The sequence below is a fragment of the Alligator sinensis genome, unplaced genomic scaffold (genome assembly GCF_000455745.1).
Source record: "Alligator sinensis unplaced genomic scaffold, ASM45574v1 scaffold156_1, whole genome shotgun sequence".
NCBI classification, from domain to species: Eukaryota; Metazoa; Chordata; order Crocodylia; family Alligatoridae; genus Alligator; species Alligator sinensis.
This window is the reverse complement of record NW_005841844.1, coordinates 1,932,041-1,955,159: the sequence shown is the minus strand read 5'-3', so window position 1 is coordinate 1,955,159 and position 23,119 is coordinate 1,932,041. Positions and strand designations below refer to the sequence as shown.

Below are 23,119 nucleotides of genomic sequence, written 5' to 3'. Positions count from 1 at the left end.
CCCTTGCCAACTTATGACTCTCCTTGGGTAGTCTTCCCTTCACTTTCCCTCCACACCTTGATGTTATTGTCTTTGAAGAAATGGGAGGCTGCCCCAGGACTTCCCAAGCCTGGTCTTACTCTCATGACCACAGAGGTCATTGCATTAAGGGCCAATTACAAGTACAGATAACAAGTACCCACTCCCATGTCTCACAGGTGATATTCCTTTCTGTTGACAAGCCCCTCCTAGCCTATAGGCTCCCAACCAAGTCCTTACCCCTCTTGGACTATGGGTTCCTTGACCTCTAGCAGTGGTCTGTGACCTTCAGTCTCCCCTGACCCTGCTCCTAGGCCAGGTGAGACTCCTGGGTTCCTCTGGCCCTGCCAGTGTCCAGCTATGGCCTTTGGCCTATCCCTGGGCCCTGACCCTGCTCCTGAGCCAGTGAGACCTTTGGGCTCCCAGGCCCTGCTTGCAACACCCACCCCTCCACCCCGAGCTACTGACTTCCATGCTCCCTGGCCCTGCTGAAATTAGTAGCCTGCCTGACCCTCCTGGACTCCAATCTCAGGCCTCCTGGCCTTACCTGCTCAGTCCCTCCTAGGCACCAGCCTCCCAGGCCCTCAAGCTTTCTCCTTCTGGGTCCCAGGCCCTCTATTCTTCTCTGTCTCTGGGCATGGACCTTCATACCTCCCCTTAGTCCCTTTCACAAACCACCAGAGCTTAACCACAGGATCCTGAGGAAAGGAAGGATGGAGAGCAGCAGAGTAAGGACCCTGGACTTCATAAAAACAGACTTTAACTCACTTAGGGAACTCATGGCCAGGATCCCCTGGGAAGCCAGGCTGAAGGGGAGAGGAGTCCAGGAGAGTTGGCCGTACTTTAAAGAAGCCTTACTGAGCGTGCAGGAAGAAACCTTCCTGATGTGCAGGAAGCCTAGCAAGTATGGCAGAAAACCAGGTTGGCTTAGCAAGGAACTCTTCAATAAACTAAATCACAAAAAGGAAGCTTATAAGAAATGGAAACTTGGACAAAAACTAGGGAGGAGTATAAGAGTATTGCTCAGGCATGCAGGGATGAAGCCAGGAAGGCCAAAGTGTAATTGGACTTGTCGCTAGCAAGGGATGTGAAGAGTAACAAAAAGGGTTTCTACAAGTATGTTGGAAGCAAGAAGAGGATCATGGAAGTGTAGGTGCCTTACTGAGTGGGGGAGGCAACCTTGTGACAGAGGATGCAGAAAAGGCTGATGTACTCAATGCCTATTTTGCCTCAGTCTTCACAGGGAAGGTCAGCTCCAAAACTACTGCACCAAGCAGCACAGTTTGGGGAGGATGGGAGCAGCCCTCAGTGGCAAAAGAACAGGTTAGGAACTATTTAGAAAAGCTAGACATATACAAGTCCATGGGGTTGGATGGGATGCACCCACAGGTGGCAAGGGAGTTGGCTGATGTGATTGCAGAGCTGCTGGCCATCATCTTTGAAAACTCATGGAGATCAGGAGAGGCCCCAGATGATTGGAAAAGGGCAAACATAGTGCCCATATTTAAAAAAGGGAAAAAGGAGGATCCAGGGAGCTAAAGAATGGTCAGCCTCACCTCAGTCCCTGGAAAAATCATGGAGCAGATCCTCAAGGAATCCATCACGAAGCACTTGGAGAAGGTGATTAGGAACAGTCAGCATGGATTCACCAAGGGCAAACTATGCCTGACCAAACTGATTTCATTCTGTGGTGATGAGATGGCTGGCTCTGTGGATGTGGGGAAACCAACAGATGTGTTGTACCTTGATTTTAGCAAGGTTTTGATACCATATCCTATAGCATTCTCACAGGCAAGCTAAGGAAGCATGGGCTGGATGAATGGACTGTAAGGTAAATAGAAAACTGGCTGGAACATTGGGCTCAAAGGGTAATAATCAATTGCTCAATGTCTAGTTGGTAGCTGATATCAAGTGGAGTGCCCCAGGGGTTGGTCATGGGGCCAGTTTTGTTCAATGTCTTCATCAACAACCTGGAAGATGGCATAGAGTGCACCCTCAACAAGTTTGCAGAGGACACCACGCTGGGAGGAGTAGTAGTTACAGTGGAAGGTAGGGCTAGGATTCATAGTGACCTAGACAAATTGGAGGGTTGGGCCAAAAGAAATCCCGTGAAGTTCAGCAAGGACAAGTTTTTCAAGCCAAATGCGACAGGGTGCTTGGTGTGCCTGTTACGTTAAGAGGAGAGAGGCTGAGAAAGAACCATAGAAAGTTAGGGTTGGAAGGGACCTCAGGAGGTCTTCTAGCCCAACCCCCTGCTCAAAGCAGGACCATCCCCAACTAGATCATCCTAACCAAATCTTTGTCTACCCAGGTCTTAAAAACCTCCACCACCTCTCTAGGTAACCTGTTCTGGTGTTTCATTACCCTCCTAGTGAGAAAATTCTCCCTAATATCTAACCTAAACTTCCCTTGCTACAACTTGAGACCGTTGCTCCTTGTTCTGTCATCTGCCACCAGTGAGAACAGCCAAGCTCCGTCCTCTTTTGAACCCCGCTTCAGGTAGTTGAAGGCTGCTATTAAATCCTCCCTCAGTCTTCTCTTCTCTAGACTAAATAACCCCAGTTCCCTCAGCCTCTCCTCAGAAGTCATATACCCAGCACCCTCACCATTTTTTTCACTCTCTGCTGGACTCTCTCCAATATGTCCACTAGGGCTGTGCAAAGCTTCAGGCGCTGATTCGATTTGGAGGAGATTCGGCATGATTCAGTGGCTGAATCTTCAAATCCGAATCGAATCAGGGGACCAATAAAGAGGTTCAAATTGATTTGAAGCTCTCCGAACGGATTCAGAAAAGATTCAGAAAGCTTCGATGACTCGGGCAACCCCACCCAGGTAGCTGGAGCTGGTAGCTGGAGCAGGTAGCTGGAGCTGGTAAGTAGGGGCCAGGGGAGGGGAGGTTGGAGGATGGGGGAGGAAACCATGGGAGGACCCCTCCCAGGCCCCCCCTCCCACCCCATGGCTGCCCAGCCCAGCCCAGCTCCCAGTCCTTTAAAAAAAAGCCCACATTCACCAGGTGCTGCCAGGCAAAGGGTTGATCCCCACTGCCCCATGCTGCATGGCGGGCCGGGCGCCCCGCCCCCCCCACCCCCCCCCCCGCCCGCCCCCCCCTCCCCCCCGGCTGGAAAAACAATTCCAAAATATCACTCCTGTGATAGTTAGACATTTTTAATTTCCTGCCTAATCTGCTCATATCTGCCTGGTAGCCATTTGTTTTTGTGCCAAGGTAGTTTTCAACCTAAAAAGGAGAGTCTTTTCCTTTCTGTATATTCACTTCACAAATGTACTTGTAAAAAAGTAATCACCTTCCCTCTCAATCTCCATTTTATTAAGCTAATCAAACCAAGTTCCTTTAATTTTCTTTCATAAGAAAAGCTCTCCGTTCCCATAATCATCTTAGACTAGAACAGGTACAAAGAAGGGTCACTAACTTAGTCTTATTTTGAACACTGTTGACCAGAACTGTCCCCAGGATTCTCAATGAGTCTTAGCAATGCCTCATCTTTACTGCATAGGCTGCCTAATGCACCTTCAGATGGTACTAGCCTTTTTCACAGCCACATCAGACTGGCAGCTTAATCGTCTTATGATTGACCAATACACCTAGGTTCCTCTCTGCCTAAGATGTCTCCAGTTTGCATGCCCACATCTTATAGCCAAAGCTTTTCTTATCAGTCCCATATGATTTTGTACTTCATGAAGTTAAACATTATGACTTCTCAGTCATTTAAAAGGAGTATATCCATTTCTTCATGCATAATAATGCAGTCCTTTTCCAGATTGGCAGTATCATCAGTATCATCTGCCTATTTCAAGAGGATATGTTGAGTTCCAGTAACAAGGTCACTAAGAAAAAATGTTGAATGGGATCAGTCCTAAGGTGGATCCTGGAGGAACACCACTGCTGGCCTCTCTCTCACCTTTCAGTCTAACCTGCAGTAGTATGGTTTTTAGCCAACTCCTTATTCACCTCACACTTGTAGCACTGATCCATATCTTCTCCAGTCTGGCCAATAGTTTTGCATGAGGCACAGAAGTAAAAGCTGTGCCTAAGTCTTCATAATGTAAGTTAACTTAATTGCCCTTATCCTAGATACTGGTTGTCTTGTTAAATTAATCTGACACTATCATCCTCAGAGGATGCTTCTACACGTGCACATTTACTGTACAGTAACCTAAATTATTGCATAGTAACCAAAAATTCCAGTGCAGGATGGGCACGTGTCTAAACATGCATGCCCATACTGCATGGTAACTATGGTGACTTATGCTGATTTGGGCGTAAATTTACCTGCATCATGCAGATATCAAATTTATGCCCGCTTAGTTACTACGTAGTAACACATGTGTAGACACATTACTGTGCTGTAATGCGGGAGCTTCCTGGCTGGGTCTACTGAGCCACAAGGGAGCCAGCCAGAGCGCAGCCCCAGGCCCCCTGCCTGGCCCCCTCTCCTGCTGCTGGGCTGAACTGGTCTCTGGCAGCGCCGAGCTGCAGAGTATAAAAGCCTGCAGCCATTTTGTGCCTTGGAGCACACCCTCCAGGAAGCCGGCAGGAGCTGCTTGTGGCTGCAGCAGCCCAGCATGCCCCGTGCCCCCCCTGGACAGCCTGCAGGCTGTTTGCCTGGTCTGTCCCCTCCAGAGCTGCTGCCTGGCCACAGGTGAGCGCTGCAAAGGGCTGCCGCTTGCTGCACCCCCTGCCCAGCCCCCTAGGAGGTGTGTGCCCTTGTGGCAAGGTGGGGCATGGAGGACTTCTTGAGGCAGTTCACTCAGGGCAGGCGCTCAAATGCCCACATTTATGAGGTCCTGGCAGCTGGGATGTGTGTGACTCCTGGTCAGCGCAGCAGCGTGAAGATCCAGGGCCTGCAGGCCTAATGGGTGGCTGAGACCGGCCTCAGTCATTGGTTTGGTGAGGCCCCCAGGACCATAACCTTCATTCTAGAGCTGACCCACATTCTGACACCCTGGGAGCCCTCGCCCTTGCCCATGCCCCCACCTTGACACCTCCGGTGACATGTCACCAAAGAAGGGGACCTTGGGTCTTCAGCTCCCTACCCTGCACTCTTCTTTGGATCCTGCACCCACTGGCAGCCCAGGGAGCCCTGACCAGCTGCTGCCTCAGCCCCACCCTGCAGCCACCCAGGAGGAGCAGCTGGCCACACCACTACCGGCCACCAGCAACACCAGCTCCTCCCCCAGCCCACTGGAGGCCATGGACACTGGGTGGAGCCAGATACCACTTGGCATGGGGAGTCCCGTGCTGAGCCACAGCAGTGGCGTGGCATGGCATGGGACTGGCCTCGGGGCGCCTTGCCAGAGAGGCCCCCAGTGGGGAGGGCGGGTGCACAGCCAGCCCCTAACCCCAGTTGTCTGGGAGCCCCACACACCCCAGGCACTGGGCAGCAGCACATAAGTGGTGGGCCTGCGGGGGGGTGGGGGGGGGCAGCAGGGGCTGGAGCTGCAGTAGCAGATGCTGCCAGCAGCCTGTCCAGGCCTGCCCTGAGCAGTGGGCAGGGTAGGCAGGCAGCCTGCAGCCAGCCCCTAAGGAGCAAGTGGGGACACAGGGCTTGGGTGGCACCCACCTGGGCCCAGGCATGCCTGGCCAGCTTACCATGGTCCCTAGGCACCCGCACATGACCACCCTCCAATCTGAGGCAGGCAGCACAGGGCCCCTGGAGCAGAGTATCTTGTCTCAAATGTTGCAAACTCTCACAAAAGCCTTCTGTCTGTTGCCTGTGCAGGGCCAACACCTGGATGCTGGGGAGAGGCCACGGGCCCATAGAACCCCTGCCACAGGATTGCTGCCACCCACCACCTGGAGGCACCGGCTGCACAGCCAGGATGGGACACACCTGCTCTGGTGGCTGGCGGTTGCAAAAGAGGGTTGGGTGGCAGACCAGCAGGCATGGCAGGAAAAGGACCTCACCCAGGAGACAGTCTGAGAAGAGGCACAGCTGTGGGCATGCCATGGTCACTGGGCCGAACTGGCGGCTCTGAAGCGGCAGTGCATGGAGCTGCTGGAACAGCAGCTAGCCACCCAGAGCAGCCCAAAGGAAGCTGTGCCATGCCCTGCCATCCCTGGCCCCTGGCCCTGCAGGGCCCCTGGTTTCTGCCTGCTGCTCCACAGCAGGTTTCCAGCAGCACCCTGGAGCAGGTCCTGCAGTGCCTGCTGGCTACAGGCATCCCTGGCCTTCGCCATGGCCCCTGGACCCACGGAGGAACTGTCTATGGCACCTGCTGCACTGGGCTCTCCACCCTGGGCGGCCCCACCCCTCAGCCCCTCACAGATGGACTCAGAGACAGGGTCAAACACATGAAGTGTCTGTGAAGTTTGGGGAATGGGGTTTTTATTGTTGGTGGGTGGGGAGGGTGGTAGAGGGGCACTCTGTGTGTGGGGGGGAGGGGGATGTGTTTGTTGAGGGGAAGGGAGGAGGGACTGGGGGGGGGGTTGTTCTATTAATTACATTTGTACTGTTTCTCCTGTGTGCGCGCCCTGGAGTGGTACTAGGGTGGTCAGGGGGTATGGATGGCAAGGCAGGCAGGCTGGAGTGGGGAGTGCAGAAGGAGGGGTTCGGTCAGAGCCTCCCGCAGCTGGTGCCCTGGGCCCAGCTGGCAGGTGAGTGGCTGTCCTGGGGCCTGGACAGGGAGGCCCTGGTGAGGCCAGCAGGGCTAGCACCAAGGCCACCAGCAACACAGGGTGCTGGTCATTGCTGGCAGGGGCCAGGCTGTAGCAGCGGAGTGCTGGATGCTGCTGGTAGAGGAAGGGGCAGGGGCTGGAGCAGCCATGTCGCGGGGAAGCAGGGAGGGAGCTGCCACATGCTGCCCCTGTGCTGAGCATGAAGCTCCTGGGCAGGGATCAGAGGGCAGGGGTGTGCTTTTAAGATGGCCACCAAGCGCTGGCAGCTGCCTGTGGCCTCAACATAGCTGCCAAGTGCTGGCAGCCATGTGACTGGAGGCTGGAGCTCCCCCCAGTGGCCACAGGGGCACATGGCAGGCTGCTCTGATTTGGAACTAAATGTAGTCCCAGATCATCTGCATGTGTAGACACCAACCCTATTCCTGCTTTCTGCACAGTAAATTATTGCACAGCAAATTTAATGCAGTGTAAATGCACATGTAGATGCACCTAGATAAACCCATCATGTGTTTTCTCCCTGTAAGCAGGCTGATTAGCCTGCTGGTGTTTGCAGGTGGGTTTCACTCTGAGGCGCTCCTCAGTCAGTCCTTGCAAATAAAGCACAGCCTTTTAAACAAAAGAAACAAACAAAACAAAATCCTACTGTCCTGTCCTGGGGACTGGGAAGGGAACCTCCTTTTGGCTTTGGCCCCAACCTAGCAGCCTGGTCCCTCCACGCAGCAAACAGTTCAGCCCATAGCTTGCTCCCCATTCTGCTCTCTCCCCTGAGTTTTTAAGCTTCCTGTGGGAAGCTCCTTCGTTATCCAAATGTCCTGCAGCTGGACTCTCTCAACATGGCTGACTGCTCCCTCTTAAAGGGAAAGATTGACCTGTTACAGTCCCATTTCCTGCATTTTTTATTATTCTTTCCTTCAATATCTAGCATACTGTTTGAAGTCAAATTAGAAGGCCTAGTAGTTGCTTGGATCATTCTTGCTCTTTTTAGTTATATATATTATAGATGCACATATATGCACTACATTTGCTATCATCCAGTCATATGGCAGTATCTCTACATCGACAGATTAATGAAGAGATGCTAAAGAGATGTTATTTAATATTCTGGATTGCAGATTATTCAGTCCTTCTGATTTTTGGGACAGTAAGTTCTGGAATGCTGTAAGTTTTGCTTTCACTTCTGATACGGAATCTTCCATAACTATATCCTCATTGTTGTGCGGTACCCAACCATGGTATCTTCATCCTTTCTGAATACTGAGACAAAGTATTTACTCAGTTCTTAGGTCATACCCAGCTTGTCCTTCATCTCTATGTCATCTTCAGCATGTAGCAATGCCCCTTCTTCCCTCCTGTGTTTTTAATTACACAACTAGGGAAACTTTTGCTAGATCTTTGGCCATTATCACTTCACTCCTGCATTCTTTGACCACAGAATGCTATTCCTTCTCACTAATCAGTCCCATTACTTACAGGGCATTAAGAATAATCAGAGGCTCCAAGTTGCTTGTTCATCCTTGCAGGCTGATAACCCAAGTTTTTCCTCCTCCTTTGAAAGAGAAGCTCCTGAACACATTTACACTTTCTCCATAAAATAGTTCCACACCATTTCTACATCTAAATTCCATAGCCCTCAAATCCAGTCAGTTGCTTTAACTAGCTGCTTTAGTTCCTCAAAGTTAATCATTCTGAAGACCCAGACCATTTTTATAAGACTATTCTTGTCCATCCAGCAATTTGAATTAAACCTGATCTATTCATGAAGGCTTAATCCCAGATTCTTCTCCACAACTACTTCTATGAGGTCCTCACAATTTACCAAAATTATATCTAAGGCAGGTTTACTTCTTGTTCCTAGTGACCATTTGATAAGAGGAAAAAAGCTAACTTATCCAAAAATATCTTCCCCCTCCTTTTTATCTATAGGGTTTTTTATCCAGTCCAAGGAAAATGGAAGTCTCCCATAGTTACACAATAGTTTCATAGTTACATAGTTGGTAGGGTCGGAAGGGACCTAAGCAGATCATCTAGTCTGACCCCCTGCCATGAGCAGGAAAGGATGCTGGGGTCAAACGACACCAGCTAGGTGGCTGTCTAGCCTCTTTCTGAAGACCCCCAGGGTAGGGGCGAGCACCACTTCCCTTGGAAGTTGGTTCCAGATCCTAGCTGCCCTGACTGTGAAGTAGTGCCTCCTGATGTCTAGCCTGAACCTACTCTCAGTCAACTTATGGCCGTTGTTCCTTGTTACCCTCAGTAGTGCTCGGGGGAACAGGGACTCTCCCATTGCCTGCTGATCCCCCTTGGCAAGTTCATAGGAGGCCACCAGATCCCCTCTCAGCCTTCTCTGGTGGAGGCTGAACAGGTTCCGGTCCTGTAGCCTCTCCTCGTAGGGCCTGCCCTGCTGCCCCCTGATCATGCGGGTGGCCCTCCTCTGGACCCTCTCGATACTGTCCACATCCCTCCTGAAGTGTGACACCCAGAACTGGATGCAGTACTCCAACTGTGTCGCATGGAGGGGGAGGATCACCTTTTTGAACCTGCTTGTGATGCATCTATGGATGCATGACAAAGTGCGGTTAGCCTTCCTGACCACGTCCCCACATTGGCGGCCCATGTTCATCTTGGAATCAATAATGACACCAAGATCCTTTTCTGCCTCTGTGCTGATGAGAAGGAGTTCCCCAGCCTGTAGGTATGCTGCTGGGTCTTTCTCCCTAGGTGCAGTACCCTGCACTTGTCAGTGTTGAAACCCATCCTGTTCTCATCTGCCCACCTCTGTAACCTGTCCAGATCTAGTTGTAGCCTGTCCCTCTCTTCTAGCATGCTCACTTCTCCCTACATCTTACAGTCATCTACGAACTTGAACAAGGTGCTTTTCACCACCTCATCTAAATCGCTGATGAAGATATTGAACAGTGCAGGCCCGAGGACCGAGCCCTGGGGAACCCCACTGCCCACATCCCTCCAGGCAGAAAATGACTCATCCACCACCACTCTCTGGGTGCGGCCCTCCCGCCAATTTGCAACCTATCTGACTGTGTAGGCATTGACACCACAAATGCCTAATTTTTTAATGAGGATGGGGTGAGAGACAGTGTCAAAGGCCTTCCTAAAGTCCGGGAAGACTACGTCCACCGCGACACCTGCATCCAAGGCTTTTGTGACCTGGTCATAGAAGGCCACCAGGTTGGTCTGACAGGACCTGCCTCGAATGAACCCGTGTTGTTTGCCCCTAAGCATAAACTCCCCTGCTGGCCCCTTGCAGATGTGCTCCTGGATAATTTTCTCAAAGAGCTTTCCCAGGACTGAAGTAAGACGGTTCCAAGACCTTAAAGAGATCTTAGAGAGTACGTGTTTATTTCCAAGTCTAAGCCTGGGAGGTCTGTAACAGCCTTCCCAACACAATCTCTTTAAGGTACTTTTTATTATTTCCTCACAAACATTTAGGCTGAAGGTGCCTTCAGCACAGCCTTGCCTTTGACCATGCCAAATAATGCACAAAACGGAGTGGTGTCCTGGCTGACAGAGCCACATGCAATTGTGAGAGGAAACAAACAAAGACTTCCACTCTTTGGATCATCAAAGAAAGACAAGCTGTTCTCAGGTGCACCACAGCAGTTCCTAGAAGGCTGCTGCTCTGGACAGTGCTATGGAATGCAGAGGGGCCCCCACAGACCTAGCACTCTATACAAGTACCAGTAAGCACCATGTCAGTGCAGGTAATTAGGGCTTCACACAGGTTAAATAAATATATGCAGACAGGAAAAAGGTAATTTGCCTTCCTCAAGTGTAAATACTGTGCAGGGAGCATGTGGTATTTGGCAGTGAAGACACACCCAGAGAGCACACTAACAAATAGGGTGCAGACAGAAGTTATGTTTGTCCCACAACCAGCCCCCTGAAAGTGCTCTACAGCCATGCCCTGACACAGGTACACAGCTGCAGAGCACTTTTAAAGTGGCCAGTTGCATGACAAATTAACTCTCATCAAATGAAGGATCAGATGAAGGCACTCCACTTTGGAACAGCTTGTATAGATTCATAGGTTGTAAGGCCAGAAGAGACCTCGGAAGATCATCAGGTCCAGCCCCCTGCACCAGGCAGGAAAGACAATTGGGGTCAGGTGACCCCAGAAATGTAACTGTCTAGTCTCCTCTTGAAAACTTCTAGGGTAGATGATTGCACCTCCTCTGGAGGGAGCCTATTTTACAGTCTGGACACCCTGACTGTGAAGAAGTTTTTCCTAATGTTGAGCCTGAAATGGTCTTCCAGGAGTTTGTGGCCATTACTCCTGGTTTTCCCCAATGGTGCCCTGGTGAACAGTTATTCACTGAGCCCTTGATGTACTCCCCTGATGTAGTGGTAAGCTGCTACCAAGTTCCCTCTCAGCTTTCTCTTTTTCAGGCTAAAGAGTCCCAGGTCCCTCAGCCTTTCCTCATATGGCTTGCCATGCAAGTCTCTGATCATACGTGTGGCCCTGCTCTGGACTCTCTCAAGCTTTACCACGTCCTTGTTAGAGTGCAGTGCCCAGAACTGGACATAGTACTCCAGCTGCGGTCTCACCAATGCCGAGTAGAGCGGAAGAATCACTTCCTTGGTTTTGCTGGAGATGCATCGATTGATGCATGCCAGAGTATTATTTGCCTGCTGGCTACAGCGTCGCACTGCCAGCTCATATACTGTGGTCAATTCTTACCCCCAGGTCCCTTTCATTTGTGGTGCTGGTCAGTTTGGCGCTGCCAAGACTGTAGGTGTATAGGGGATTGCTCATCCCCAGGTGGAGCATTTTACATTTCTCGATGTTGAACTTCATCTGGTTCCAATCCGCCCGACTTGCTAGCCTGTCTCGGTCCGCCTGTATCTGTAGCCTATCTTCAAGCATGACCACGTTTCACCTCAGGGAACTTGTGTTCGCTAGGCTTAATCTGTCAGGTGAACTGAGCTGGGCTGATGGGTCCCAGTCCCACCCTCCTCCCCTCTGCAGGAAGGGAGGGGATGAGGGAGGAGGAGCGAGCTGCTGGCTGGGAGCTTGATCTGAGGTGGGGAGGGGAGGAATTGGAGCACCCCCAACTTGTGGTCACCCCAGCACCCCCTTTTCAGCTCTGGCTGGGCTGGCAGCTCACTTCCCCACTTCCCTCCTTTCCTGCAGACAGCCAGGGAGCTGGGGGGCGAGGGAGAAAGGGAGACTGGCCTGCAGGCAGGCTCCTGCAGCCAAGCTTGATCCCCTTCCCTGACCCAACAAGCTAATATAAAAGCACCATGAGTCAGAGCAAGAGTCTGCTGGTCTGGCAGCACCCTTCAAGTCAGGTTCTGGCTTGAGACCAGCAATTGTGTTGGAAGCCGCTGTGTGCTAAAGCTTGCAAAAAGAAATGAAATACAAAAGAGAATGAAATGCAGTGAAATACTGTGTGTGAAGAGGACTTCCAAGGCATAGTGCTGGCTTTCACTGATCTGACTTATAATTAAGGGCAAGAAACACGTAGGGCCTGGGTAAACTATACATGTACATTGGAATGATCTGCATCCATTTTGCACACTCATGTAAATTAGATTAGGATACAGACAGGCAAATGAGCAGCAGTCCCAGGCTAACTACTCACACTAGGTACTATCATAGTGCCTTGCCAGTGGTTAGCTGGAAACAGGTAGCAGCTCCTTAAGGAAGTGGACAGTAAATTTTTTACCAGATTTTCCCTGGGGTAATGCTACACTGGATGTAAGCTATGCGCTACCAGGGTCTTTTCACTTATTGTTTACACTGAAGTAAAAGCTGGTTCTTCAGTATGAGAAGATATGGGAAAGCCACCAAAGCTCAGGCATCTTGTCATGAAATCTCCAGTTTCCACAAGCAAGAGTTTAGGATAATCCAGAGTGAGATTAATAGGAACGCAAAATCCTTCATAACCATGATACATTTTCAAATCTGCCTCTCCATGGAAGGAGACTTTGCAGATGTGAATTCCAGCAGACATCAGGCCATCAGGCATACAGCTAGCAAGCTCTTAGGGACACCTCTTTTTGGCATGCAGAATGCTATCCACTTCCTAATGAGCTTCCCAAAGGAAAACGGACTCCAAACATTGCAAGGGAGAGGAACAGCAACCCAAATAGTGAATATAGGAACCTACCTTTAAGCACCAGGCTCCAGATGTTGCTGCTACTTGTCCTAATGGCACTAATGACTTTTCAGCCTTGTCAGGGAAATGCACATCACCCTGGCTATCTGAAACTTACTACATATCACCTGATTTCCTATCACCAGATTTGTTACAAGACAGCAAATGAAAGCGTCAGAAGATGGGTTTCTGGCTCCACCTGTTGGCAGATGCAAGGCACAGTCCCATGATACTGATCTGATCATGAAGTTGGATCCTCTCTACCGACCGGTGAAGTAGAATTCATCTGGCTCTGTGAGCCAGATGAGTGACACAGGGCTGGTTCAGGGGCTGGATCAGGCCCATGGCCCCCTTTCCCCTCTGCATGCCAGATCCACTGCACTCAAGGTCCATTTCAGCAGCTCTGGAATGTGCAGTGCATACAGCTCCTGCAGGCAACACATGCAGCATGGGTCCCAGACCAGCTGGAGTGGGTACTGTGTGGGGCACAGATTTCAGAGCGGCAAGAATAGATTCATAGATGTTAGGTTTGGAAGGGACCTCAGTAGGTCATCGAGTCCAACCCCCTGCCCTGGGCAGGACAGAGCGCTGGGGTCAGAAGACCCCACCTAAGTGCTTGTCCAGTCTCCTCTTAAAGACCCCTAAGGTAGGGGAGAGCACCACCTCCCCTGGAAGCCCATTCCAGATTCTGGCAATCCTTACTTTGAAGAAGTTCTTTCTAATGTCCAACCTAAATCTGCTCTCCGTCACTTTGTGGGCATTGTCCCTAGTTACGCCAGAATAGAAATATATTTTAAATGTAATATTTTATATATTTTATAAACTATAAGGCACAGTCTACAAATATAACCAGCAATCCTTAGACTACTTGGGTGCCCTCCAGGGCAGGGGCCCCATTCCCAAATTACCACTACAGGAAAGGAGGTGGGGGGAAAGAAAAGGAGAGGGAGACCCCAAAGACTCCTAAGCCCCCACCCCGCTATCACCCAGGAGTAGCCCATATGGTGCGCCTTCGCAACCCTGGGTCGGGGGGTCCCTCCCCTGTGGGGACCCTCTCTCCAGGGTAACTTACTACTCCACAGCCCCAGGGCTGCCTCCTGTTCTCCAGGTTGAGCTCTGTTCCCCGCTGGGCTTTCCTGCCACCTGACTCTGCTGCCACTGGCCTGGCTTACGGTGACACGCACTGCTGTGAGTAGTGGGCGCTTCGCCTTGTGCTAGGGGTTAGAGGCCCGGACAGCCTTGTGCAGCACCGGGGCTTGGTCTGCTCCCGGACCCTCTGTGCAGCATCATCTGCACTGACCTGCTGCCCTGTACCAGCAGCTGTAGACCTGAGCCACCTCAAGTGGCTCCCAGGATTTCTCACCCTCCGTGCAGCGCCTCCTGCACTGAGCTCCCGGTTTCGTGTGGAGGTTGGGGACCTGAGCCGCCCAAACGGCTCCAAAGATCCTGCTCCATGCACCAGCCTGACAATTAATTTGGGTCAAAGTGATTTATGAAACTTCTGTCCCAGACCCCTTCCTGGTTCAAGTTAAATCACAGTCCCACAGCATGCTTTCCGCACCTGGGCTGTGCTATGCTGTGCTGTCTGCTCCAGCAGACAAGGGTTTGGGGGAGTGCGGGAGGAAAGGCAGGGACTGGTAAACCCCAGCTGGGGTCTTGGGCCAAAGAGGGGGGTTAAATAAGTACAGAGCGCTTCTCCTGAGTACAGAGCTGCCCTGCCTTGCAAACTACTGGCTGCAACTGTGGACTACAAAACCCAGAGACACCTGGAAGCAGGAAGAGGAAGTGATGAGCAACCCTGCAAAGTCCTGCTACTGTGAGTCTGGACTGCAAATCCCAGAGATCTCAAGGGCAGCAGGAAGACAAAACAAACACACAGCCCATGCTGGCTTTGTTTCAGAGAGCCATGATCTAGCAACCCCGGGCTTGTGGCCTAAGCTACTGCAGGTATGTGACTGTTTTTTCTGAATCAAAAGTGAATGTCTGTCTAGTTGTTTCTCAGTTTAATCTCTTCAGTTTAAACTAACCTGAAAAGACTGAATTGATTCAGCCTCAGGCTTTTTGACTGTCTGTACTTAGCCTTCCTATGGTTGCATGAGACCCCTTGCATGCCTTCAGGCATATGCTTGTATGTATTCCTATCTGCTTGGGTGCCTTTTTATGCTGACTTGCCAGACCTCCTCCACCCCTTTTAGCATTGCACTTAGGCTAAAAATATAGAACATATTTTTAAACGATTCCATCTGCAGATGAATAGATCTCCTATTTTGGTGGTACTCTTCATAGTAGCTGCAAGACAAACAACTCACCTGCTTCATCTAAATGCAGTCTGACTCTTGAAACTTACAAATGACTCAACAGAACTCACCCTGCTTGAAATGTGGATGCCAGCACTGGGCTCTGTTCTTGTAAGTTTTACCCATGTGAGTACGGGATGATCACTTCTTTCCCAGTATCTGAGACTAATCAAAATGCCATGTGCTAGGAAGTCAAAAGTCTTGGAATAACCAAATATGCTACATCAACACAGTTGCTTTTACTAAAAGGCAACAGGTTTGTTGAACAAGCTGTACCTCCCTCTGAAACCATGCAGACTAGCATCTATTGTATGCCTATTTTCTATTTTTTTTTAGAAGTGTCCCTAATTAATTGTTTCATTATTTTACACTGGATCAACATTGGGTGGACTGGTGACTAGTTGCCAGGGCCATCCTTCTCCTTAAATACTGGAATTACATTGCCAATCCCTCCAGTCCTCTGGAACTTCCCCAGTTTTCCAAAGTTAAAAATGAGCAGTAGTAGATCAGCATTCTTCAACTAGTTTCTGTAAGATTCTGAAGTTATTTGGGTCTGAGAATACTTTGAGTAGAGGCCTTGTACAGCCTTCAGTCTGGGTGGCATGGAAGGGGACCTAAAGGACCTGAGAAACTTGGCACAGAATTAGGCCTATTTTCTACATACTGTCTCCCAAGAAGCCACTGTCATGGTCCTTTCCCAAAATGTCCATGCAAACAGACAGGGGAGACAGCAGTGAATGTGATCCTCTGCTTGCTGTGAATTTGTTCATGGCTCTTCCCCCTGACACAGTGGTCTCAAAAGTCTTTGCTCTGCCTCTTGCTAGACATGTCAAGTCCTGGTATCTGTCCTCTCCCTGGAGGGTTTTGGGAAGATCACTTAGGGGTAGGAGAATGACCACACAGGACAAAGAAATGCGGGGTCTGGGGGAGGCAAAGACAAAATGTAAAGATCTCTTATTATTTATGGATCATTCAAAACTGTTAGTCATCTCTGACAACAAATTAGCATCCCTAGTTGCATGCAGTTGAGCATTCAACTTATATATAATTGCCAGATGCTTACAAATTGGATCACAGACACAGGGAAACAGATTAGCTTCATCACCAGTGCCTTAGCCAGCCTACTTTGCAATGACCAGACTGTTCCCTTTGGAGGTACTCTCATAGAAACTTGTACTAGCTTTTCATCCACAACTTCTTTTTACTCAGTTTCACCCTCTTAATGGTATTACTGGACCATACCAAACTCCTCTTCAAAGGGCAAACTCAAGCTTTTGTAGATTGGAATAGCACGCCCCTAGTGCCAGTGGCTTGGAAACAAGTCTGCAAATCACCCATCACTAGTGTAACAAGGGGTGGACAAGAAGGACTCCAGCTCCAGATACCCACTCAGAGCGAGTATAGAATGGCAGCCACCAATGCTGCCAGTCTGGCCATGGCCACTGCCTCAGCTGCTGTTGCTACCCCAGGTCCCCCCCTGCCACTGGCAGGCCTCTCATGTAGCACTAATGTGGAGCAGCTGAGCAAGTCAATTCAGCCAAGCTGTTTATTACTCAGGAAACCCTCAAGATGGGAAATCCCAATGTGCAAGATTTTATACTTATATTTAATGGGCCAAGGCTTCAGTTCTCTCAGGGCAGGTGGTAGGAGCCTGGTTCTCCTCCGATACCATACATAACTCCATGAGTTTCTCTGGGAAATGGGTAGGTGCATCCAAGGGAAGAATTTGGTGCAGTGTCAAATGTGTCCACTTTTAAGATCCTGCTCTGTGAGATGGTGGTGCTTTCATTAGGTGACAGAGAATTCCCACACAAGGACTATGTAATTAGGGCTGTGCGAAACGGCACTGTTCCATTTTGCCTTGAGTTTCGACAGTTTGACAGAACAGTGTTTTGTCTCTGTCTCGGGGGAGAGCAATGGAAAGCACCCCAAATGATAAATGGGGATCCCCTAGGGTGGGGATCATGTATAAAAGAAGGAAAAGACACAAGAATAACCCAAGAAAAATACTTACCGGCAGCAGGACCTGTGGTGCAGCTGGAGTGAGGAGGGAAATCCGCACGGGTTGTAAGCCACGCCTTTATTCAGCTGAAGCCGGCTGGTGATGTTAGAGGCAATCACTGGCCAGTGGGGATAAGAAGGACCACCAGGGAAGACGGAGGAGGGAGGAGAGAAGAGTTGGGGAAGACTCTTAAGCCGGACGCCGTCCGGGATACTCCGGGGGAGAAAGAGCCGGCAGGGGCTCTCTGCGCCAGCAGCGAACAGCGTGCCGAGGAAGCAGAGGAGACAGAGAAGGCTCTCTGCACCAACAAAGGCAGAAGCATCAGAGGGATGGGAGAACCAGAAGAGGCTTTCTACACCAACAGAGGTGAGAGTGTTGGGGAGACACGGGAGTCAGAGGAGGCTCCCCCCGCCGAGCAGAAACAGCTGTGAGCAGCAAGAGGAGTTGCAGAGTAGGATGGTAGAAGGCTGGGTACTGACACATAGGATAAGAAGCGGCCAGCCATTTGTGAAGATACTGCAGGACACCGGAAGTGGAACGCTTCTGACAGTGGATAAGGAGAGCAGCACCACATACCACACTTGGCAGAGTGAGAGGAGAAATGACCCGGGGCAAGGGGCTACGGTCTACCCAGGCCAGATGATGGGTCAAACCCCAGTGGGGTCATAGGGGCAAGTCGCTCTGTTACCCTAGCAGTAGGGCAGGGGAAGAAACCGGATATGTCTTTCCCAACTTATAGTTTGCGTTGGTTTCTTTTCTTTTCCCCCTTTTGGAGGGGCTGAGAGGCAGGGTGACGTGACACAGGCAAGACAGCTCTGCACCGTATTTTTGTTGTCCCCTTCTTTGTTGTTTTGAAGTACTGGTTAAATTTAGAGTCCCAGGCAGAGACTGCCTTGGGGCAGGAGGGGGTTATTTCTGAAGCCCTACAGCTAGCTGAGTGAGTTATCCTGGGAGGTAGGCCCTAGGGCGTGATAGGGCTATGAAGACCGCCGAGCTCAAGAAGTGCAACATCATCAGAGGTACGACCAAGAAGATCTAGTGACCCGACAAAGGTTGGCGTGAGGTTGGGGGGTAGGGAAGGTGGAGCCCCACGGATGACTGCCTGGCGGACTCCCCGCCCCAGAGGAGCCCTGGGTGGTTGGCCCCCCCACTGGGAATAACATTCAAAGTTGTGGCAGGCGAGATTGGGGGAGGCCACCCAGGTGATAGCCATCTACCAACTGGCTTACAGGAGACAGTAGGTCTGGACCAAGGCTGCACGTGATCAAATGTTCAAAGCCAGGCGGGCACAGTCTCAAATTTCATTTCGAGTCGAAACAGCTGTTCCATTCCATTTTGTCAAAACAGAAAGGCTGTTTCAAGGCTGTTTCGAGTTTCGCTGGGGATGGGAAGTCAGACCAGATGGGCTGCCTCCTGCCCCTGGTGTGATCTAGCGTGGGGGATTGGGAAGCAGTCCAGCTGGGTTGCCTCCCGCCCCCAGCGCAATGTAGCGTGGGGATTGGGAAAGCAGCCCAGCTGGGCTGCGTGGCCACCTCCTACCACATCTTGTGCTGGGGATGGGAAGTCAGCCCAGCTGGACTGACTTCCCATTCCCAGCGTATGGTCGAAATGTTGCGACTTTTGAAACGTTTCGACCAGCCTCATTTTGTTTTGAGGCTATTTCGAGGGCTTTTGTTTTGTTTTGATTTTCCTGTTTCAACCTCAAAGTTGGTTGAAACAGTGTCAAAACAAAATGGCCAGCAAAATTTCACACAGCCCTATATCAAATGTCAGTTAGGAATGCCTTATGCAGTTGGTAAAATCCTAGCCCCATTTGGTCAGTGACAATACTTCTACCACCTCACAGGGACCCGTGTTTCACCCATTGTTCCCAACAAAATGAACTATGAAGCAAGGAAAGAAAAGGGCAAGTCTTGCATCAGTACACACCTTCCGGGCCATGTCCCTCACTGCCTGCAGCAGCCACCAAGCAGGACAAAGGATGCACCACAGCCTTAACCATGACTCAACAAATGCCAGACTTCCGCCAAATTCTGCCCTTCTCCACCACTGACATACCAAGCAAGCTTCCCCACCCATCATTGCTCTGCACAGTCTGGTCAGCAAAGAGGAGGTAGAAGGCTGGGGCTGTGTCTTCAGTTCTTTGCAAAGCAAACATACTGTGAAGGAAACACATCAGCCTAAGAGGGGCACAGTTTATTAATTACACACAATGTGCAAGGCCCAGTTACACAATTCTTTTCCTGCTGGAGTGGGTCTCCTCATCATGCTCCAGCAATCTTGTGAATTGCAGTCATACCCAGGGGAAGTTCCTCTCTAGTTAGTTGTGTGCTCCACTGGCCTACCTGTCAGGCACCAGGACATGGGCAGTAGGGCTATGTGAAATGGAAGCATTCCATTTCAACCAGTGTTTTCAACCAGAGCCTGGAGCCAGTGCAGGGCCCAGGCTGGCAGTGGGGGCAGGTTATAAGCTGGGGCTGAGCGCAGGAAAAGCGGCCCCTTGCCCGCCCACCCCGCACTGCAGCCGCTTGTAGCCCATGTGGGGCTGCCTGTGCCTGATCAGGAGGCAGGCAGGCTGTGAGCAGCTGCAGCAGGCAGCACGGGCCATGGGGAGGGGGAGGGGCCACTTTTCCCCCCACACAGCACCAGCTCATTCCCTGCAAGGATCAGGGGGTCAGGGCTGCACGCTGCCTACCACCTGTACTGCGGGGCTGGAGGGCCACTGGGAGTGAGTGGGTGCATGAGGCCCACACCCATGTCCCAGGGCCACTGCTGGTGGGGCCCAGAGCAAGGCGGCAGGAGTTCAGGGGTCCTGTGTGGCAGGAGCTCTATGGAGCCAGGCCAGCTCCCCCCTCTCCCTGCTGGTGCAGCCCAACCCAGCTCCACAGACCCCTGCCAGCCTGCGCCCTGCTCTGGGCCCCACCAGTGCTGGTCCTGGGACATTGGTCCCAAGACATTGGGCCATTGGTCCCAAGATGGTGACCAGGGGGCAGGGCACCTGTCAAGTGACGGGGCTACCCATGTGGCCCTCGACAGCCTGCCAAAACTGGGTAAGCAGCTCTCCGCCTAAAATAATTGCCCGCCCCTGCCTTAGTTGGCTTAATTCACCCCTGAATATGCTGTCTTCTCTCTCCCCCTCCCCCTAAACTGTAAACTTTTAAAATATTTGTAACTGTTGTTAATGATTACCCAGCTGGGGATGTGATTTTCCCCAGCTCAAGCAATTCTCTAATTCATTGCTAGGAGACAAAACAAGGGCAGGCTAGAAATATACTTTATAGAGTAAACAGTGCATGAGGCCACAAAGCCTGCCAGCTTTCAAGGAGATAGGTGCAGGGGCTTCTGGGGCCCTGCACCTCTAGCTGCTGACAGACAAAACTTGTGTCATGCATGCTTATGCAACTGTGTCTGTCTTGGGGCATGGGTGGGAGAGGGGGGAAACTACTGCAGGCCTGGCTGCTAGGCCCTGCTGTGGCCACAAAGCCTGCCAGCTGTTAAGGAGATAGGTGCAGTGGGGTTCTGGGGCCCTGCACCCCTAGCTGATGACACACAAAACTCGTGACATGGGTGTTTGTGCAACTGACTGTTTCTGTCTTGAGGCAGAAACAGTTCCCAGCTCTGTCTTGATTCTTTCCTCTCCTTAGCAGGTGTTAATCCTCGCTCATTAACTCGTTATTCTAGCTGGCTGCTGTGTTACACAATCAATCATGATTCACTCAGGGACCAGCTCAATACACAGTAGTTAATAAGCAAGGATTAACACCCACAAAACCACAGACTAAGGAGAGGAAAGAATCAATACAGAGCCAAGAACTACTTCTGCCCTAAGACTGAGATAGTCAGTTGCACAAGTACCCATGTTACAAGTTTTGCATGTTAGCAGCTAGGGATTCAGGGCCCCAGAACCCCACTATACCTATCTCCTTAACAGCTGGCAGGCTTTGTGGCCACAGCAGGGCCTAGCAGCCAGGCCTGCAGGAGCTTCCTCTCCTGTCCCACAATGTCCCAAGACAGACACAGTTGCACAAGCACCCATGACACGAGTTTTGCCTGTCAGCAGCTAGAGGTGCAGGGTCCCAGAACCCAGAAGCCCCTGCACCTATCTCCTTGACAGCTGTCAGGCTTCATGGCCTCAGCAGGGCCTATCAGGCCTGCAGCTTTCACCCTGCTGCGCCCTAACACACACGGTGTCACCCATGTCATGAGTTTTGCTTGTCTGCAGCTTGAGGTGCAGTTTTCCCCAAACCCCTACACCTATCTCCTTGAAACTTGGCAGGCTTTGTGGCCTCAGCAGGGGTTAGTATGCCTGCAGTTTTGACTCCACTGTGGCTTAGCACATACACGTGACACAAGCTTTGCTTTCAAAACTTTGGGGTGCAGTTTCCCCAACCCCCTTCCACCTAGCTCCTTGAACTGTGGCAGGGTTCCTGCCCCCCGAAGGGGCTAAAGATTCTGCAAGGTTCTCCTCAGAAGGGGCTACAGTTCCTGCAAGTTTTATCCAAATCAGGCCAGAAATGACAAAGTTATAGGCTGTTTTGTCTTTCCCCATTATAGCTTATAGGCAAAACATCGAAACAGCATTGAAACAGGAAAACTTTTCGACTTACCTCATTTTGTTTCGAGGCTGTTTCAACTATATCTGTTCTGTTTTGATTTTGCTGTTTTGACCTTGAAACGGGTTGAAACAAAACTAGCGGTGACATTTCGCACAGCCCTAATGGGCATCCAGGCCTGGGAGCTGGTAAGGAGTCAGAATTACCAAGTCAGAGGACTATGCAGAAGGGGCTATTACCATTTTCACTGGACAAATGGGGAAGGGGAGCAGAAACATGCTGTGGCTCTGTCTCTCCCACCCCTCCTGTGAACAATGGATCAGGCTTTACCTCACAGTCTTTGTCCTCTATTTGGCTGTAACAACAGCCCTGGGAGGGGAGAACCTTGCTGCAACCTCCACTAGGCCTGAGAGATACAGGAGAGGGTGAAAAACAGGTGAGACTAGGAGGGAATGCATAATTGTATAACAAGATGCTGGGGGCTCTTGCAAGTGGAATCTCAGTCACCTGACTGGAAGCTTGGGAGAGCAGACAATGTGAGATGTGTGCCACATACAAATGCCTGCACGGTGTGATAGTCTTAAGAGATCTCCTGATTTTGGAACTCATTTTAAGTTTTAAGCTCTGGGGTTAACCATACTAAGGGTCCTGCAATGTATGCATGCTGCTGTGTAGCGGGTCTGGTGTTGGGGTGGCAAAGTCCCCCACTCCACCCCCTTGGTGTCCACCTGGACCCCACCTTGCTTGCCCCCTCTACTCTCTGAGGGTCCCACCCTGTTGTTTTACCTGCCATGCCTTGATGTTATGAGTGGACAAGGAGCCTTCCCCTAGAGGGCAGGGAGACTTGTGGTGTTAGGCCCTTGTTTGGGCTGAGGCCCCTTGGCCTTGGCCCATTCGGTCCTTGGACTGATACTCTTCAATGTCTTTATCAGCAACTTGGACGAGGGAGTGAAGTGTACTCTGTCCAAGTTTGCGGATGACACAAAACTGTGGGGAGAAGTGGACACGCCGGGGGGTAGGGAACAACTACAAGCAGACCTGGACAGGTTGGACAAATGGGCAGAAAACAACAGAATGCAATTCAACAAGGAGAAATGCAAAGTGCTGCACTAGGGAGGAAAAATGTCCAGCATACCTACTGCCTAGGAAATGACCTGCTTGGTGGCACGGAAGTGGAAAGGGATCTTGGAGTTCTAGTGGACTCCAAGATGAACATGAGTCGTCAGTGTGACACAGTCATCAGAAAAGCTAATGGCACTTTATCGTGCATCAGCAGATGCATGATGAACAGAACCAAGGAGGTGATACTTCCCCTCTATCGGGCGCTGGTCAGACCGCAGCTGGAGTACTGCGTGCAATTCTGGGCACCGCACTTCAAGAGGGATGTGGATAACCTGGAGAGGGTCTAGAGAAGGGCCACTCGTATGGTTAAGGGCTTGCAGGCCAAGCCCTATGAGGAGAGACTGGGGCACCTGGACCTCTTCAGCCTCCGCAAGAGAAGG

General features: G+C 51.0%; 1 protein-coding gene across 2 annotated transcripts in view; it reads right to left on the bottom strand.

Moving 5' to 3' along the window:
- The window catches only part of TMEM173 (transmembrane protein 173), a 125,497-nt gene that overhangs the window by 34,352 nt on the left and 68,026 nt on the right, over positions 1-23,119 (bottom strand). The window contains exon 1 of one of the 2 annotated variants that reach the window (XM_025205936.1): positions 12,778-12,863. The exons of the other annotated variant lie outside the window; for it this stretch is intronic. The gene's annotated coding sequence lies outside the window, so the exon portion shown is untranslated. Of the gene's footprint in view, positions 1-12,777; positions 12,864-23,119 lie in introns of those variants that run through there. 2 annotated transcript variants of the gene reach the window in all.